We start from the raw sequence: 9,244 nt of genomic DNA, 5'->3' as shown, positions 1-9,244 counted from the left end.
CTTGCTTCCTTCCACTCGAGTAAGTTGCGGCNCCACCAAGCCAGCACTGCTCTGCTGGGAGGCCGAGGCCGCTCCTGCAGCCGACGCTTCCAGTGTGAGCAGACACACATAGATTGCTTTCTTGGGGGCTCTTTGTCAGCCACCCACACAGAGAACACACACTGACACACAGGTACACAAAGATGTGAGCCAGGTTGTGGGAGGTAAGTGGGGGAAGGANGATGGGGCCCCGAGGGGCTCTGGGGGTGCCGGGGAGCCGAGCATTTCCAAGGCTGTGTGCTTGTGCGGCGGCGGGGGGCCACACGATGACCTTCCCCTCCTCACCAAGACCTGAAAGGGAGCAGCAACCCCCAGCGAGGTCCCCTCCGAGCTGATGATTTTCAGGGACTTGTTGGCAACTCAGGGAGGGTTGCCATAGCTTTTTTATGTAGGGTGACCAGAACCGGCTGAAACTGGTTTGAGGCAGATCAGCTCCTGAACACAATGCAGTCACTGAGCTACTACAGTGGGATAGCAGCTTCCTCCCTTCATGGCAGCCAAAAGCAGAGGACCTTGCAGGAAGGTACCACCCCAACACAGTATGTGAATGCACACTTAGACACCACACAGCACTGGTACGTGGCTAATGGAGCCCTGAAAGGTTCTGTGTAGAGAAGATGGGGAAAAAGGTGCAGGTTTGCAAGGTCTGAGATTACTTGGGCTTTTCCTGCCTTTTTCTTTTGCTTAGGGGATGGACAAGGAGCTGAGATTTATGGCCCTTATTAAAGAAAAAATGTGCCTTGCTAGGGTGGGGACACTTGGTGTATGCAGTCTCTCTCTCTCTCTCTCTCTTTCTTTCTCTGTGTTTTTAACAAAACAAAACCAAAATGAACTGATGGGTTTGTAATGGGAGTTTGTTTGTTGCTGGAGAATGCTACTTTGCATGCCTTTTTTTTTCTTTCTCTTGCAGGGAATGTTCTGTTTTGTGCTTTTCCTTTTAGAAGCTACTGAAGGGTGTTGGGGGTACTTCTGACTATTATGAAGGCCAAAAGGTAACAATATTGTTCTAGGAAATGAGCAGAAATGCGTTCCAGTGATGCTGTGAGGCATACATGCTGTCTTTTTTTTCCTTGTAGGCCTGTTGACTGGGGCTGCTTTTAACCCTTTCATATTTGCAGAGAATGCAACCGTGTGACAGTAACTGAACACTGGGCCAAAGTCTTTTCCAAAAGGTCAAGGTTCACAAGGTGAGATATGATATTTTGAGCATGAATTTCCGTGTTTATTTGAAGATCCATTCCGAGGCAGACTGCCAGTGGAGTGGTACCCTGGAGAGAATTTTGGGTTTCAGAGTGGAGAAGAAATACTCTTAATGTTATCCAAGGGTAAGGGGCTCTAGGGTGGTATAGCTATCCAGACCAAATCAGAACGACTTCATTAACTGGCATGTGGGTAGTCCTTTGGAAGAGGCAGGCCTGGAAAGGGGCAAGTTTTAAGAGAATGGTAGGCTTCAGGGCCTTGTGGCGAATGCACTGTTTTGCATAAGACCGAAGCAGCACACACACAGCATTATCCCCGTCGATGACAAAAAAAAAAAAAAAAGAAAAAGAAAGAAAAAGAAAAAAGGAAGGACTTGGCCAAATCGAGGCAGCCTAGCCTCCTTTTTAGGATTTGAGGAGTCTGAAGGTAGCTTTGCCTTTTTTTTATTCATCACCTTCCTTTTCCCTTGCGCTCTGTGTTAACCTGAAAGGTTTTTCACTCCCGAGTCAAGTGGTGGAATGGCTTTTATTGATTTTGGGGGCTGTTGACGGTGAGTTTGCCATTGGATTATTTGTGGCATACATTTTAATGCGGAATGCTAATTCAGTACCAGGAGGAAACCGGCTAGTGTGGCTTCGTCTGTGAAAACATGCCTGTTAACTCCACGCTTTACAGCAGTGGCTGGTAGAAAATGTCGGATGCCTAAAGAGCTTGCAGTCAGAATCGAGCTGGCATTTTAATGCACCCCCAAACCCAGAGGCTGGAGAGTAGCAGAGAAGAGAAAGCAGCAACGAGGGCAGCAGAACGAACAAAGGCAGTGAGGCAGTGAGCGTTTACAGGGCAACACTGCCTTGGGGTTCCTTGCAAAAAGACTGCAGCTTCCCCACACAGGAAGCCAGCAGCTCCAGAATGCTCTCCAGTAGGATCTCAACAGCCGATAGAGGAGTAGTTCTGTCTGCTGCTTTGGGAGAAGTACAGTCCAGAGGCGCCCGCGGAAGACAGGCTTGGAAAGAAATTTCACCCCTACTTTCAAGAGGCGATGCTGTGCCTCTCCCATTTCAGCAGAAGAGAGACTTTTCAGAAATGCCCAGGATCTCAGAAGATGGGAAGCTGTGTGCTGGCAGCGGATGGGTGGGCAGACTCCCTGCAGCGAAGGGTGTCAAGTACGCAAGGGTTCCTTATTGTTAAGAATTTTTTCATGTGATCGCAGAAGCCTCTTGGGTGTGAGAAAACTGGTGAAAGGGAGGAAACGAGGGCATGGTTAGCTCAGGGTGCGTGGTGTAGTGTTTAATAAAGATCCATGTAATCTCGGGCTGGGGTACCAGTCAGTAGCTAAAATTCTTCACAAATCACGGTGCTAAAATTGGTTTTCAGCTCAACACCGGTTTCGACTGCCAGAGAGGTTCTGTGTGTGAGTGGGGTGGAAATCTGCTTGCGAAGCAGATCGTGACCCACGTTGCGTGATCTGTTCCTGCCTTTCTGGTGCCAACTAAAACTCAGATGGCTAATGTGATAAACCTTCATTAGCTTAATACAGTCAGCTGTTTTCTAATGGAGCCCTTCGCTCCTGTCTTTCGGAAGGCCGTGATTTTTATTTCACTTGGACGGCCATCCCCTCGCAGTGGCTGTTTCTGGACAGTAGGTTGAAGAGCCCTTTTTGGAAGGCACTGCCTGTCACAGAACGTTCTGGTTTACTCTCTGGTTTTTAGCTTTGTTACTCCTCCTCCGCGCCCCCTCCCCCCCCCAAGGCTCCTGGAAAATGCGCATTTGTTTTGCATTTAGGCCCGTCTTCCCAGCTGCAGGTGCTGTTTAAGCCTGGAGAGCTGGTTCTCCAGGCCAGCAGTCGGGGGCTCATCTGTGGACTGAGGGCTGGCTCAGGTGGCGATCTCTTGCTGGGGAAGAACAATGTAGCAGGCCCAGGTCTCCGAGAGGCGCAGAGAGGTTTCTGGGCTGGGGAATGTGAATGTGAGTGCAGGGAAGGAGAAGGAGCAAAGCAGCGGTCCCTTGGAAGAGCCAGGAGGGAACAGGGCGGCGCCCACGCTGGGGCCGGGCCTGTGTCCCGGCCGCCTCTGTCGCCAAGCAGGCAGCCACACCTGGAGCCTGGTTGGGATGGCCTGCAGCAGTCTCCAGGGTTGACAAGATGGCCATCCCTCTCTGGAGATGGGATGTGTGGGTTTGGCTGATGAGGGGACACTGGAAAGGAAGTGGCACAGGGTGGTCGAACCTTTGTTTTTATCATTTGCCTCCCTAGAATGATTTGTTCTATGTTAAGAAACCCTGGAGTGGCGGCTTCTAGGGCTCTCAGAGTCCTGGTCCAGGAGAAGAGGCTGGCTTCTCTCCTCTCTTTCACCTCTCCTTGTGAGCAAAGAGATTCCGTGGCCCCATGCGCTTTGACTCCTTTTTAAAAAAAGGGGTTATGGGAGGCAGGGAGCCAGCCTGGACGTGGAATTTTCTGTGCACGCCCTTGACCAGGAGGAGGTGGAATTTTCGGATTTTGTGTCTCCTGTCCTCCTTGATTTCTCCCCTCGAAATGCATTCTTGGGTCTGTCTTCTGTTGGTTTTGAATAACCTTCCTCCTAGCCTTGCTAGAACTCCCCATCTAGCCGTTCGCAGCTGGAGCAGAGGGTGCCCTGATATGGGACCTCAGGACAGTTGCCAACACAAGGGAAACGGAAAGCATCTGGGGAAGATGTGGGGCTGCTCCCCCCTCCTTCCGCGGACATCTCTTCCTAATCAGTACAATACAGTAACCACATCCATTGAGGGAATGAAACGTTAAGGAAATCTACACCTTTGTGTTGATTATATGTAATCTTTAACCAAGTCATGGTCAAATGGCTAACTTTTCTTAACTTTTAAATTCACATACAGCGAAAGGTACTCTGCTGGGTTTAGTTTTATGGGTTTTGACAAGCGTACGTAGCGCTGTGTATCTGCCACCACAGGGAAGGGGTCCGTCAGTCCCAAAACTTTCCTCCTGCTGACTGTTGGTAACCCCGTTCTTCCCACCCCAACCCCTGACGCCGCTGATTTGTTCTGGCTTCGTTCGCTTAGCGAAGGGCATTTGAGATTTACCCATGCCATCGCGGATACCCATTCTTGCTGCTTTTCTCTTGCCAACTTGTACACCACTCTGTGGACCTGTCACAGCTGATCCATCCCCTGGCTGGAGGACCTTAGGGTTATTTCCACTTGTGGGTGCTTGGGAAGAGAGCTGCTGTAAACCTTTGCATGTAGGCTTTCGTCTGAACGTACATTTTTATGTCTCTTCCCTAAATACTTACGGGGAGTGGGACAGCGGGGTCCTACGGTAAGTACTTGAGAATTAGAAGTTTGAACAAAAATACACTCAGCACTTCTGCGTTGCTCCTGAGAGAGGTCTGGCCTCGTTAGCTGCAGTTGAGACTTCCCAAGTAAGAGATGGCAGCGAGCATTATCTGAAGACACACGAGAGATGATTATGATAATAGACCACTCACTAACGGGATGACATGCTTTATAACCCAGAACTAATTGGAATTAGCCAAAAGTGGAAACAAAAAACCGTGAGTGGTAAAATATCCTTTATTTCCTACAGGAATTATTTTTTTAATCTCTTCAGTAGCGTTTGGCAGTTTTAATCTTTACGTTTGTCTTCAGGTTCAGTGAGACACCAAACAGTAACACTCAGAATTTTGGAACGTGGTACCAGAGACCTTTGCTGAAATCTGAAATAACTTTAATAGTTATTATTGAGCTTTTATGCCTTTTAAGGAAGTGAAAATATTTAAGATCTGGGTGATGAAGTAGGGAGATTCTTTTTTTTCTAAAAATTTTTATTTATTTTGAGAGAGAGGCAGGAAGAGGGCAGAGAGAGAGAATCCCAAGCAGGTTCCACACCGTCCATGAGGAGCCTGATGTGGGGCTCGAACTCATGAACTGTGAGATCATGACCTGAACGGAAGTCGGAAGCTCAGCCTAAACTGAGCTACCCAGGTGCCCCCACATTTTTAAAAAATTTTTTGTAGGATAAAATAGCGTTCAGGGTTGGGCAGAACGCACGGACCAAGGCTGTGGTGCTGTAGGCAGAGGAGAGCCCGAGAGGTGGGAAGTGATGTTAATTTGGGGATTATTTCCTCCGTTTTACAGCTGCCGAATGTTTACTGAGCACCAGATGTTGAGCTAGGCACTGGGAGCACCGAGGGGAAAGGAATCCGGAGAGAACACTCTAGTGGGCGGTAGCCTACGGATCCTAGGGTAGGAATGTGAATGAGCCGCCTAATGCCCCGCGTGGAGAGGGACGGCCCTTGAGGAGGTGGCTTCTGTGCCGAACCGTGAAAGACGAGTGAGTAGGTGCAGGAGGCAGAGACTGGGGGAACAGCATGAGAGTCCGGTGGAACAGCCTATGGAAAGGCGCTGAGCGAGCCTGGTGTTGTGAGCGGGGAATGGGAGAGTAGGGGTGGGTGTGGGAGAGTAGGAGTTGAAATTAGGAGGCAGTCAGGGGCCCGACTCCCGCAGGTCATTCCACATGGTCCATTTGCGTGGGGACTTCCCTGTGTAGGCAGTGTACGCAGAAAGCCTTACTTGTAATGACAGAGGTCCCAAGGCAGTATCTAAGTGGGACGTGGTGGTCCCTAAGGAGGGAACACTGCAGCAGATCTAGGAGAGGAGGTTTTGATCCGAGGCCTCATTGGGATGGAGCGGTGGTGGGTGGGGTAGGGGTGCGCCCCTTACTAGAAGTGGGGGTGGTGGAGCGGGAGGAGCAGAGGAGAGCGCCACGTTTGCTCCTTGGGGCGACTTGCTGCTGGGGGGTTTTGTCTGAGATCCTGCATTCAAAAGGCAGAATGCACTTGGCGGGTGGATGCGATGCTGGGAGTTCAAGTTTGGGTTGGGTTGTCCATGGAAGTGGCCTTGGCTGCCTGGCTCTGTTTGGGTTGGAGGTCTTTACCGAGAGGAATTGGCGTAGAACAGAGATGATAGACGAAGAAAGATGGGAAAAAAAGTGGAGGCTGGGGTTCCGTAAGGTGATGGTTTACATAGTTAAAGCCTTAAAGAAGGTGGGGCTGAAGAACTGAAGATGCACGCTCTGGAAAACTGGAGGGTAAGACATTTCTGGAGAGGCAGAAGGTAGTATTGGTGGCTGACACCTGCGGACCCTGCCGTCCGTCTGGTGATTCTTTCCGTTGGTTACCTCCTGTAGTGCTGAAACACGGGGATGAGCTGTGTCCTTCTCCCCCCCACCGTGCACAGGTGGGAAAGTGACCCCAAGACCCTGGCTGAGGCCTGCTGGGTCATAAATGAGAGCAGAGACAGAATTTGAAGCCTGCTGCTCGCCACTAGGCTGTTTGGCTTTGGGGGAGCAGAATTGGTGGGCATGAGGAGCCCACGGAAGGTGTTTAGGGGTGTGGAAGCTAGGAGGAGGAGCCTGAGAGAGGGCACAGGTGGGCGTTAGACAGTCAAGGCACTGATAAGGTTCAGGTTAGAGGTGGCAGTTGATGCCGGCCGAGGCAAGACTCCATAATGGGAATGCGAGTCTCCTTGGTAATTAGCCCTGTTTTCCTGACTTCATTCATCATGGGGAGAGGCGACTGTACCCCCGAGATGGTGTGGGAAATAGCGGGCTGAAGAGATTGTGTTCTTACTGGGCACTATGGGGTGAGGATACACATTGGAAGGGAGAAGGAAGAGAGATGTTTTTGTTTTTGTTCTATTCTTTGAAAAGGATGAACTTGAATGGAAAGTCGCGCTGAGAAGAATCTTTGGTTTCAGTAACAGATAAACATAGTTGGTTAAAAGAATTCTTTGAACCATCTTCTGCAGACAGGAAGTTCTGACTTTTTCCTCTTTTAGAATGAGAGGGAGAGCAAATCCTACGTGATCTAAATCTAGAGACTGAAATAAGTAATTTTCGACAAACTCAAAGTGGCCTTGTTAGCTGTTCCAAGCATTCCCTACTAAGTAGCCTGTACTTGGTGGTCGTTAGGGCCTAAAAGTGCAGTTTTTGTATTATTTCCGGTCCGTATTCGTACGACTTGATGTAGTTAGAGATTCCAGACATCTTGCAGGGCGTATAGAGGCCTGGAGATAAAAATCAAGGTGTTGTAGTTCGTGAATGTTTTCTTAGCCCAGCCTCTTCTTTTTGGGACACAGACTTGCTTTCCGGAGGCTGACTCATTGGTCTCGTAATGGGTATTGATTCTGATCATTTGTTTGTGAAGGACAAGTTCTTTCTAGGGACTGAATCGTAATTAGGCTGTTGAAAAACTTACCAGGTTAGAAAATTCAGAGCCCTATGTGTGTTTTTTTAGTTCCGTTTTGGTTTTTTTGGCTTTTCTTGAAGATCCCTTAGCTAGTAATACTTCAAATATTTATACTTGCCTCCTCGTTTTCTACAGTGGGCCCCAATGGCGGGGGGGGGGTCAGGGGGGAGAACTGGAACCCAGCGCTCCGGCCTCCTGGTATAAGACAGGTTGCGTCATTACTGTCCCTCTGCCTTCCAGGGTTTATTATGTGTTTAGTGGTGTCAGAGCGAGCTCATATTTACAGTTCGTACGTCACGTGAGCCACCCAGGGGCTCCTTGGGAAGCTGGTCTTCAGCTGTGTGGCTGATTTAACATAGCAAGAATGGGAGAGGTAGTTGGAGGTCTCCGGTTGGAGAAGTGATCGATCATGCCTAGTGGTCTGGTTAAACATGGGGGCTCAGTGCATGGAGATTTCCGGTTGCCTTTGCCTCCCTCTCAGTGACGCACACCTGTCTGCCCTTCCCTCGATGATGTAAGTCTGCCTTCTGCCACCGATTGGCCGTGGGACCTTGAGCAAGTTCCTTAGATCCTAGGCCATGCTTTTCTTGAAGGTCTTTACGAAGAGTAAATGCGTATAAAGTGTTTAGCAGAGTGCCGGGCACGTGGTAAGTCTTCCCTAAAATCTTGGCTGTCCTGTGCTCCTCACTGTCCCTGGTTTAGGGGAAGGGCCTTTGCCCTGAGATTCTTTTCTCATCTTAGAGAGTATTTTTCTCCTCTCGTACCTTTTACTTCGTTTTTAAGTAGATTTTTTTTTTTTTTTTGGCCCAGGGAAATACACAGTGAGCATCTCTTGCCTTGTCCGTTGAGGTCTTCAGTTACAGCTGCCCTATGTCTGGCTTAAAGTGGGTGGGAAAAAAAAGTAACAAAGTGGGTGACATGTAGGTGGGGGTAGGGGGGTTGGGGGGGAAGGTATAGCATCCTTGTTTCCACCTGGCCAGACATTGGTTTGTCGTTGGAAAATGTTGGATGAGTTTCGTAATTATTAGCTGGTCCTTTGTCTCTGCCTCCAGACGGATCCACCCCAGTCCATGCTGGCCATAGTCTAGTTGGCATCATTGACGTTGACCAGAGCTAAAAACCCAAATGGAACCTGACGGTGAAAACGCAGCGGGTTAGCCACAGCCTCTATTCCGTCTTTTCCCACGTCACGTTGCTTCCCACATTTGTTTGGCAACGGCCAGGTATTCATTACCTTGCACACTGGGATTTGCTGGGGACGGAAGGTGGAGTGGAGAGGGCTCTAAGGAATCTATGGATCGTATTTGAGGGTCTAAAACTTTTCTGTCCGTATGGGGGGCACTAGACACGTCTGGCCACTGAGTTTGGAAGGGGGCTGGGCCTCACTGGTGAGCTGTAAGTGTGGCATGAAGACACACCAGGTTTTGAAGACTTCCACAAAAGGGGGGAGGGAAGGAATGTAAAATATTTCATGAATGCTTTTTTATATTGATTACAAGTTGCAATGACACTATTTTTGGTTGAATACAAATCATTACTAAATTAAAATTATCAAAAGCATTAACTTAAGAGTTCTTCCCCCCCCCTCCCCTTTTAAAAAATCTGAATCCTAGAAGATTTAAACATATATATGTGGCTTTCATTCTTTTCCTGTTGGGACAGGGCTGGTCTGGAATGTTGGATGGACAGCTAAATAAATTTAGCAGTGCAGTTTCTCTGGTGCCCTGAAGTATTCATAGTCATTGACATTGAGTTCCCCTCTTGGT

The 9,244-nt window shown here is 49.0% G+C and overlaps 1 protein-coding gene across 8 annotated transcripts in view; it reads left to right on the top strand.

Moving 5' to 3' along the window:
- The first annotated feature begins 266 nt into the window (after positions 1–266).
- ZNF532 (zinc finger protein 532) overlaps positions 267–9,244 on the top strand; it is a 103,729-nt gene continuing 94,751 nt past the window's right edge. For 4 of the 8 annotated variants that reach the window (XM_077777725.1, XM_077777723.1, XM_077777724.1 and 1 more), the window contains exons 1-2: positions 267–1,031; positions 1,116–1,226. The gene's annotated coding sequence lies outside the window, so the exon portion shown is untranslated. Of the gene's footprint in view, positions 1,032–1,115; positions 1,227–8,530; positions 8,702–9,244 lie in introns of all 8 variants that reach the window. The other 4 variants (XM_077777719.1, XM_077777717.1, XM_077777721.1 and 1 more) reach the window with 4 other exon arrangements.

The sequence above is a fragment of the Crocuta crocuta genome, unplaced genomic scaffold, assembly GCF_008692635.1.
Source record: "Crocuta crocuta isolate KB4526 unplaced genomic scaffold, BGI_CrCroc_1.0 scaffold36, whole genome shotgun sequence".
Lineage (NCBI taxonomy): Eukaryota > Metazoa > Chordata > Mammalia > Carnivora > Hyaenidae > Crocuta > Crocuta crocuta.
The sequence above is the reverse complement of the archived record's forward strand: the minus strand, read 5'-3'. Positions and strand labels throughout refer to the sequence as shown.